Below are 10,530 nucleotides of genomic sequence, written 5' to 3'. Positions count from 1 at the left end.
GGAGTGAATCTTGATAAACTGAACTTGGTCAAGGTAATTCTATTCTGTTTGCCAGTGATTGGCTCAAATACAACTCCTTTTCCTAATCAGCATTATTGAGGTATATTTTATGGAAAAGAGACTGCAGCAATTTTAAGTTTACAGTTTGGTAAGTTTGACAAATGTAAACAATTGCAGCCACCCCCATATTCATGATAGAAAGCATTTTCCTCACCCTCGAAAAGTTGCCTACTGTCTTTTGTAATCAGTACCCAGCCACCTATTTCTGGAAACCACTGTCTTTCTTTATGTCACTACAGGTTAGCCCTTTTACATTTTTCATATAAATGGAATTATAGGTGCCTGCATGGGCCCTGGCTCACTCACCGTCCTGCAGGACGCCTTGGCAATGGGAAATCCAGTTATCAAAACTGACTCCAGAAGAGAGAAACTAACAGAACAATAACAATGGAAGAAATTGGGAACATTATCAAAAAGCTAACATCCTGCGAAACTCCAGGCTCAGATGGTGTTACAGGTTAAAAAAAAAAAGTCCTTCATGAAAAAGAAAGATCTTTTTTTTTTGAAACAGAGTTTCGCTCTTGCCCAGGGTGGAGTGCAATGGCGCAATCTCGGCTCACTTCCCAGGTTCAAGCGATTCTCCTGCCTCAGCCTCTGGAGTAGCTGGGATTACAGGCATGCACCACCATGCCCGGCTAATTTTGTATTTTTAGTAGAGACGGAGTTTCTCCATGTTGGTCAGGCTGGTCTCAAACTCCTGACCTCGTGTGATCCACCCGTCTCAGCCTCCTAAAGTGCTGGGATTACAGGCGTGAGCCACCGCACCTAGCAAAACTTTTTTTTTTTTTTTCTGAGATGGTGTCTCACTCTGTCATCCAGGCTGGAGTGCAATGGTGCAATCTTGGCTCACTGCAACCTCCACTTCCCTGGTTCAAGCAATTCCCCTTCCTCAGCTTCCCGAGTAGCTGGGATTACAGGCGGGCACCACCATGCCTGGCTAAATTTTGTATTTTTAATAGAGACAGGGTTTCCCCATGTTGGCCAGACTGGTCTTGAACTCCTGACCTCAGGCAATCCACCGGCCTCAGCCTCCCAAAGTGCTGTGATTACGGGTGTGAGCCACCGCGCCCAGCCCCAGAAAGATCTTAAGCAACATGATGGATTCAGAAGCTCATGAAAAGAGGCCACCAATACTAACATCTTCAAAACAAGATATATCACCTCATATTATAAATGTTGGTGAAATGAAGCATGACTTGTGTGGCTGCTGTGCAGCCTTCAACACGTAGCAATCACAGTTCCCATTCAGAAGGTCCTCTTTCAACAACAGCTGTATGGCATCAAAACCATACAGCTTTGTTTTTACATACAGGATGCAGTACTTCAGTTGAGAAGGGATGGATTTCGAAACTTGTATCCTGGAATCCTTCCCTAATTGATGCAAAAGACAACTACACTTGCACTTATGTTTGGTCTGTATGAGGATTTATCCTGCCTTCTCCACAAATATGTCAGTGCTCCAGAGTTTGCAACCCGTGTCGTGGTGGCAGCGCTTGCAAGGACAACAGAAGCAATTTTCACTCCACTGCAAAGAGTTCAGACATTGCTTCAAGACCACAAGCATCATGACAAATTCACCAGCACTTACCAGGCTTTCAAGGCACTGAAATGCCATGGAATTGGAGAGTGTTATCGAGGCTTGCTGCCCATTCTTTTACAGAATGGACTCAGCAATGTCTTGTTTTTCGGCCTTCGAGGTCCCATTAAGGAGCATCTGCCTACCTCAATGACTCACAGTGCTCATTTGGTCAATGATTTTCTCTGTGGAGGTCTGTTGGGTGCCATGCTGGGATTCTTGTTTTTTCTAATTAATGTTGTAAAAACTAGCATACAGTCTCAGCCTGGTGGGGAATTTCAGTCTTTCCCCAAGGTTTTCCAAAAAATCTGTCTGAAACGGGACAGAAAACTGATAAATCTTTTCAGAGGTGTCCATCTGAATTACCTCCAGTCCCTTATCTCTTGGGGCATAATCAGTGCAACTTATGGGTTCCTGTTAAGGGTTATATGAAAAAAAAGACATCAGTTAAGTGCCATTTATTAACTGAATAGACCTTCTAAGAAGAATGCAGTTTGTCCTCTTTCTTAATTGGCCAAATATAAGTTGGTGTCATGACTCCAGGCCACAGTGAGTTATGGGCAAAACTGTTTTCCTTAAGCATCAACAAAACAGAATAAAAGTTTCCAATAGGAAAAATAAATAAATAAATAAATGGAATTATACAGTGTTTTGCCTTTATCTTCCTTTCTTTCACTTTACATAATGCTATTGAGATTCATCCATTCTGATGTGAGAGTCAGTAGTCCATTCTTTTTTACAGCTGAGAAGCTTTCCATTGTATAAGTATACCTCTATTTATTTATCAATTTAGATGACCCACAGTTTTTGGCTCTTATGCATAAACCTGAACATCAAGTGTAAATCTTTGTGCGAAGCTGGATTTCTGAATTGCATTGTAAGTATATATGAACTCTTTAAGAAGCTGCAGAAGTATTTTCCAAAGTGATATTCCCATCAACAATATAAAATTCCAAGATTTCTAGTAGCCTGACATCCTCACTTACATTTGGTATTATCAGGTTTTTTTATTTTGTTGTTGTTGTTGTTTGTTTGTTTGTTTGTTTTTGGGGACCGAGTCTTGCTCTGTCACCTAGGCTGGAGTGCAGTGGTGCCATCTCCGCTCACTGCAACCTCCGCCTCCTGGGTTCAAGCGATTCTCGTGCTTCAGCCTCCCGAGTAGCTGGGATTAGAGTTGCACACCACCACACCCAGCAATTTTTTGTATGTTTATTTGAGACAGGGTTTCACCGTGCTACCCAGACTGGTCTCGAACTCCTGACCTCAGGTGATCCACCCGCCTTGGCCTCCCAAAGTGCTGGGATTACAGGCATGAGCTGCCGCGCCTGGCTGGTAACTTTTGAATTAAAACAATTTTTAAAATACTTTTGGATTTACAGAAAAAGTAAGCAGATAGGAGAGTTCTCACATGCTCTCCCATCCTGTACACAGTTTCCCCTACTATTAGCACCTTACAGTAGAATGGTATATTTGCTGCAATTATTTAACCGATATCAATACATTCCTATTAACTAAAGTCCACACTTTATTCAATTTTTCCTAGTTTTTACCTTATGTCCTTTTTCTCTTCTAGGATCCCACAGGACACCACATTATGTTTAATCATCATATCTATTTAGCTTTTCTTGGCTATGAAAGTTTCTCAGACTTTCCTTGTTTTTGATGACCCGGACACCCAGACAGTTTTGAGGAGTGCTGATCGGAATTTTGTAGGATGTTTTTCTACTGGAATGTGTCTGGTTTTTTTTTTTTTTTTTTTTTTCTCGTGATTAGATTGGGGTTATGGGTCTTAGGAGGAAGAAGACAGAGGTAAAGTGACATTTTCATCACATCCTATCATACAACACACACACACACACACACAAAGTCTACATGAACTATGACTGGGTTTTTTTGTTTTTTTGTTTTTCTTTTTCTTTTTGTTTTTTTGAGACGGAGTCTTGCTCTGTTCCCAGGCTGGAGTGCAGTGGCGCAGTCTCAGCTCACTGCAATCTCTGCCTCCTGGGTTCAAGTGATTCGCCTGCTTCAGCCTCCTGAGTAGCTGGGACTACGGGAACATGCCACCACGCCCAGCTAAGTTTTGTATTTTTAGTAGAGACAGAGTTTCATCATGTTGGCCAGGATAGTCTGGATCTCTTGACCTCGTGATCCACCCGCCTTGGCCTCCCAAAGTGCTGGGATTACAGGCGGGCGCCACTGAGCCGGGCCAAGCTGTGACTGTTAATGTTGATCTTGATCACTCGGCCGATGTAGTGTTTGTCAGGTTTCTCCACTGTGAAGTTACCCTTTCTTTTTTGTCCCTTTCCCTACTGTACTCTTTGGACAGAAGTCACTGCTATGGTTTAAATAATTGTGTCCCCTCCAAAATTAATGTTGAAATTTAATCCCCATATTGGTTGTATTAAGATGTGGGGCCTTTGGGGAGGTGATTAAGTCATGATGACTCTGACCTCATGAATTGATTAGGGCCCTTATTAAAAGGGCTTGTGGGGCCAGGTGCGATAGCTCACACTGGTAATCCCAACACTTTGGGAGGCCGAGGTGGGCGGATCACCTGAGGCCAGGAGTTTGAGACCAGCCTGGCCAACACAGTGAAACCCCATCTCTACTAAAAATACAAAATTAGGCAGGGTGCAGTGGCTCACGCCTGTAATCCCAGCACTTTGGGAGGCCGAGACAGGCGGATTACGAGGTCAGGAGATCGAGACCATCCTAGCTAACACAGTGAAACCCCGTCTCTACTAAAAAAAAAAAAAAAAAAAAAGTACAAAAAAATTAGCCAGGCGTGGCGGCAGGTGCCTGTAGTCCCAGCTACTCAGGAGACTGAGGCAGGAGAATGGCGTGAACCCGGGAGGCGGAGCTTGCAGTGAACTGAGATCACACCACTGCACTCCAGCCTGGGCAACAGAGTGAGACTCCGTCTCAAAAACAAAACAAAATTAGCCGGGCATGGTGGTGGATGCCCGTAATCCCAGCTACTCGGGAGGCTGAGGCCGCCAAGGCAGGAGAATCTCTTGAATGTGGGAGGCAAAGGCTGCAGTGAGCTGAGATCATGCCATTGCACTGTAGCCTGGGTGACAAAAGTGAGACTCCGTCTCAAAAATAAAGGGGTGGTGGGGGGCTTGTGGATGTGGTTTTTCTTTCTTCTGCTGTTCTGTCGTAGGAGGACACCTAGATGGCATGATTTATGAGGGAAAATCCATAGGATCACCCTCAACAGATACAGTGAAAGTATTTGAGAATAATGGACATTTATATGATAAAAACTCTCAGGCAACTAGGAAGAGGAGGGAACTTCACCTGATAAAGTACTTGTACAAAAAAACCTACAGGCAATATCACACCATGTGACTGTCTTAGTCTGTCTGTGCTGCTATAAAGGAATAACACCGACTGAGTTATTTAGCAAGAACAGAAATTATTTCTCACAGTTCTAGAGGATTGGAGGTCCAGTTGAAGGTGCTGGCAGGTTTGGTGTCTGGCAAGGGTTCATTCCTCATGGTCTTCCAATTTGTTAGGATGGCCTTGCATCCCTTGGAGAAACTCCACTTAGTAATAATGTTTATTCACTTTATGCTTTATTGGATTCAATTTGCTGAAATTTTGTTAAGGAGTTTTATATTAATGTTTTTGAGAGATATTAGTTGGTAGTGTTCTTTATGGTAATGTATTTTTATGTTTGTGGTATCAAGGTAATGCTGGCCTCATAAAATGAATTGATAAATGTTTGCTCTTAGTCTATTAAAAGGAAGACTGTGTAAAAAAGATGGTATTATTTCTCACTTAAATGTTTGGTATAATTTACCAGTGAAGTCATATGAGCATAAGTTTTCTTTGTCAGAAGGTTTTAAACCATGAATTAAATTTCTTTATTAATAGAAATGTATTAAAGTTATCTATTTCTTCTTGAGTACTGTGTGTCTTTAAAGAAAATTTTCCATTTCATTTAAGTTGTCAATTTTTGTCACAAAATTATTCATATTAATTTTTTTATTACCTTTTTTTTTTTTGAGATGGAGTTTCGCTCTTGTTGCTCAGGCTGGAGTGCAGTGGCATGATCTCGGCTCACTGCAACCTCCACCTTCCAGGTTCAAGGGATTCTCCTGCTTCAGCCTCCGAAGTAGCTGGGACTACTGACATGCGCCACCATGCCCCAGCTAATTTTGCATTTTTAGTAGAGATGGCATTTCACCATGTTGGTCAGGCTGGTCTTGAACTCCCGATCTCTTGTGATCCGCCCGCCTTGGCCTCCCAAAGGGCTGAGATTACAGGCATGAGCCACTGCGCCCAGCCTTTTTTTTTTTTTTGGTGACATGGAGGCTCGCTCTGTCACCCAGGCTGGAGTATAGTTGCACGATCTCTGCACACTGCAACGTCTACCACCCGGGCTGAAGCAGTTATCCTGCCTCAGCCTCCCGAGTAGCTGGAATTATAGGCACCTGCCACCATGCCCAGCTAATTTTTGTATTTTTAGTAGAGATGGGGTTTTACCATGTTCTCTGGGCTGGTCTCGAACTCCTGACCTCTGGTGATCCACCTGCCTCGGCCTCCCAAAGTTCTGGGATCACAGGCTTGAGTCCCCGTGCCTGGACCCATCTTGATGTCTATAGGTTTTCAAGGAATATCATCACTCTCATCCATGATATCAATGATTTATTTTCTCTCACTCTTTTTTCATCAGTCTTCATAGAGCTTCTTCAAGTTCATTGATCTTTTCAAGAACCAGCTTTTGGTCTCATTGATTTTCTCTATTGTTTTACTGTGTTCTCTGTTCTCTTTCACCTACTTCTCCTCTCTATTATTTTCATTTTTCTGCTTGCTTTGGGTTTAATTTGCTGGGTTTTTTTTTCTAGTTTCCTTAGGTAGAAGCTTAGATTGATTCAATAACTTTCTTCTTTTTTGACAAAAGCGTTTCACTGTAATTTTTCATCTAAGAACTGCTTTAGTTGTACCTCACATATTTTGATGTGTTTTGATTTTGTGTTTAGTTTCCAAGTGTTTGGGTTGTTTAATTTCCAAGTGTTTGGGTATTTTTCAGACATCTATCTCTTGTTGATTTCTAGTTTAATTCAGTTGTGCTCAGAGAACATATTTTGTATGACTTCAATTCTTCTAAATTTATTGAGACTGGTCTTATGGTCCAGGATATGGTCTATTTTGATAAATGCTATGTGTGCATTTTTACAAAATTTGTATTTTATTGTTTGGCAGAGTATTTAATGATTGCCAACAAGGTCAAATTGGTGGATAGGTTGGTTCTTGTCTATTCATTGTGTTTTTTTGTATTTATTGTTGGAAAGAGAGTGTTTTTTGTTTTTGTTTTTGTTTTTGTTTTGAGACAGAGTCTCGCTCTATCGCCCAGGCTGGAGTGCAGTGGCGCGATCTTGGATCTTGGCTCACTGCAAACTCCGCCTCCCGGGTTCAAGGGATTCTCCTGCCTCAGCCTCCCGAGTAGCTGGGACTACAGGCACCCGCCACCGCGCCCGGCTAATTTTTTGTATTTTTAGTAGAGACGAGGTTTCACCGTGTCAGCCAGGATGGTCTCGATCTCTTGACCTTGTGATCCACCCGCCTCGGCCTCCCAAAGTGCTGGGATTACAGGCGTGAGCCACCGCACCCAGCCGGAAAGAGAGTGTTAAAGTACCCACCAATATTTGTAGATTTGCCAATTTTTCCTTTCAGTTCTCTTTTTGTTTCATGTGTGCTGAAACTCCGTTACTAGGAGTATGGACGTCTATGGTTGTTATGTCCTCTTAATGAATCAACCTCTTTATTATTATGAAATGTCCCTTTTTGTCCCTGCTCACATTTCTTATTCTGAAATCTACTTTGTCTAATATAAATGCCTTGCATTTGATTCATGTTTGCATGATATATCTCATTCCATCCTTTAACTTTTAGCCTAGGCATATGTTTAAGGTAAGTTTCTTGTTCACAGTATACAGTTGGGGCTAACTTTATTATCCAGTCTAACGATCTCTGCCTTTTAATTGGAAAATCTATGTGATTTACAAATAATGTAACTGTCAATATGGATGGGTTCAAACCTAGTACCTTCCTATTTCTTTTCTATTTGCCCAATCTGTTCTTTGTTCCTCTTTTTCTCTTTTCTGATGTCTCTTGGCTTGATTCAGCATTTTGAGTTATTCAATTTTATGTCTAATAATGGCTTATTGATGCTGCTTCTTTTTAGTTATTATCATTTTCTAGTTAATGCTGTAAATTTTACAACTTAATTCTTTGTGCTGTTGTTGCCCCACATTTTATTCCTATGTATATTATAAACCTCAATACATGGCTGCTATTTTTTATTTAGGTAGGCACAGACTTTTCTAATAAAATTTAAAACTAAGAAAAAAATCTTTTATTTTACTCACAAATTTGCCATATTTGGTGTTATAGAATCTGTTGTGCAAATCTAAATTTTCATCTTGTTTCATTTTTCTTTTTCTTGAAGAATTTCTTTTTTTTTTTTTTTTTGAGATGGAGTCTCACTCTGTCGCCCAGGCTGGAGTGCAGTGGCACGATCTCAGCTCACTGCAAGCTCTGCTTCCCGGGTTCACGCCATTCTCCTGCCTCAGCCTCCTGAGTAGCTGGGACTACAGGCACCCGCCACCGTGCCCGGCTAATTTTTTGTATTTTTAGTAGAGACAGGGTTTCACCGTGGTCTCGATCTCCTGACCTTGTGATCCACCCACCTCGGCCTCCCAAAGTGCTGGGATTACAGGCGTGAGCCACCACACCTGGCTTGAAGAATTTCTTTTAATGCATTGTGTATTGTAGATCTGCTGGTGATGAATTTTCTCAGCTTGTGCTTGTCTGGAGAATTTGTTTCACCCTTATTGTTGAAACGTATTTTCATCAGGAATAGAACTCTAGGTTGACAATTGTTTTATTTCAATACTTTAAGGACATTGCTCTTCTGATTTAAATATTTTCTGATGAGGAGTCAGAAAGTATTAACTCATCTTTGGATATCTATATCTTTGCTATAACTCTTATCTTTGTTTCTCTGAAGGCAATATATCTTGTTTTCCTGCCTGCTTTTTAAATTTTGTCTTTATTGCTGGTTTTCAGCAGTTCAATTATGATGTATCTTGGTGTGGTTTTCTATATATTCTGCTTGGTGTTCATTGAGATTTTTAGATTTGTTTGTGTATCATTTTCATCAAACTAGGAAAATTTTGGCCATTGTTTCTTTGAATATTTTTATATTTTCCCTGAATTTACTCTTCCAGGACTCAAATTATATATATGTTACACAGCTTGATATTGTCCCACAGGTCACTTATCGCTTATGATTTTTAGTCTTATTCTCTGTTTTATTATTTTTACATAGCTTCTGTTGCTTCGTATGCAAGTTTGCTGAGCTTTTCTTCTGCAGTGTCTGATCTGCTGGTAATTCCATTCACTGTATTTTTCATCTCTAGAAACTCCATTTGGATTTTTGTTTTACATATTCCATTTTTCTGTCACATTCCCCTCTACTTTTTTTGAGCATATGAAGCATCTCTATATAGTCTTGTCATATATATAAAATGTCACTATAGCTTTGTCATTTCTGGATCTGTTTTTATTCATTGATTTTACCATTTGTTATGTGTTATAGTTTCCTTTCTCTTTGCATGCCTGGTAATTTTTTAATGTACTTGCTGTTTTTTACTTTTTACTTTGTTTTGTGTTAGATTTTATAGTGTTTCTTTAAATATGTTTTGGTTTGTTTTGGCATGTAGTTAAATTACTTGAGAGCAGTTTGATGCTATCAAAATTTGTTTTCAAACTTTCTAAAGGTAGTTCCAGAGCAGCCTTTATTCTATGGTTAATTTATAATATGATGATTTGGTCTGATTTTATTTAGTCTTAGAAAAGGGACAGAAGGAAGGAGTGTCCTCTCTTCCAGCCTTTAGACATTATTGTGTGAGAATATGATGCCTAGAATTCTGTGGCCACTGAGGGTAGTAGCCGACACCCTGAAGATGGCAAATAGAAAGAGCCAATAATCTATGTCCTACGTGATATTGCTGGGCTACTGAATTAACCAACCTGGAGCCAGCTACTTCCAGCATTCTTATCATGTGAGATAACATTGAAAACATTGTTGAAACAAATTTCCGTTGTATTTTCTGTTACAGCCAAAACCATCCTAACTGACATATTCTTCCAAATATACGTACCACCAGATTTTTGCCAACTTGGTTCCTCTCAGTTGTTTGGTTGATTTGATTTTTTTTAATTTTTATTTTTTTTGAGACAGAGTCTTACTCTGTCGCCGAGGCATGAGTGCAGTGGTGTGATCTCGGCTCACTGCAACCTCTGCCTTCTGGTTCAAGTGATTATCCTGCCTCAGTCTCCCGAGTAGCTGGGATTACAGGCACCCGCCACCACATCCGGCTAATTTTTTATTTTTAGTAGAGACAGAGTTTCACCATGTTGGTGAGGCTGGTCTCGAACTCCTGACCTCAGGTGATCCACACACCTCGGCCTCCCAAAGTGCTGGGATGACAGGCGTGAGCCACCGTGCCCAGCAGATTTGATTTTTTTAAGTTGAATTTAATAAAAACCTAGTAAGCCTGGGCAAAATGGCTCACGCCTGTAATCCCAGCACTTTGGGAGGCCGAGGTGGGCAGATCTCAACATCAGGATATTGAGACCATCCTGGCCAACGTGGTGAAACCCCATCTCTACTAAAAATAAAAAAATTAGCTGGGCATGGTGACGCGTACCTGTAATCCTAGCTACTAGGGAGGCTGAGGCAGGAGACTCGCTTGAACCAGGAAGTTGGAAGTTGCAGTGAGCGGAGATTGCGCCATTGCACTCCAGTCTGGTGACAGAGTGAGAGTCCGTCTCAAAAAAAAAAAAAAAAAAAAAAACAAACCTACTGAGTGAGACATTGT

At 40.9% G+C, this 10,530-nt stretch overlaps 1 pseudogene; it reads left to right on the top strand.

Moving 5' to 3' along the window:
* The first annotated feature begins 1,142 nt into the window (after positions 1 to 1,142).
* Positions 1,143 to 2,068, top strand: LOC129019118 (mitochondrial nicotinamide adenine dinucleotide transporter SLC25A51-like; annotated as a pseudogene).
* Positions 2,069 to 10,530: the final 8,462 nt, after the last annotated feature.

This window comes from Pongo pygmaeus, chromosome 17 (assembly GCF_028885625.2).
Source record: "Pongo pygmaeus isolate AG05252 chromosome 17, NHGRI_mPonPyg2-v2.0_pri, whole genome shotgun sequence".
NCBI lineage: Eukaryota > Metazoa > Chordata > Mammalia > Primates > Hominidae > Pongo > Pongo pygmaeus.
Note: the sequence above shows the minus strand (reverse complement) of the source record. Positions and strands in the feature narration are given on the sequence as shown.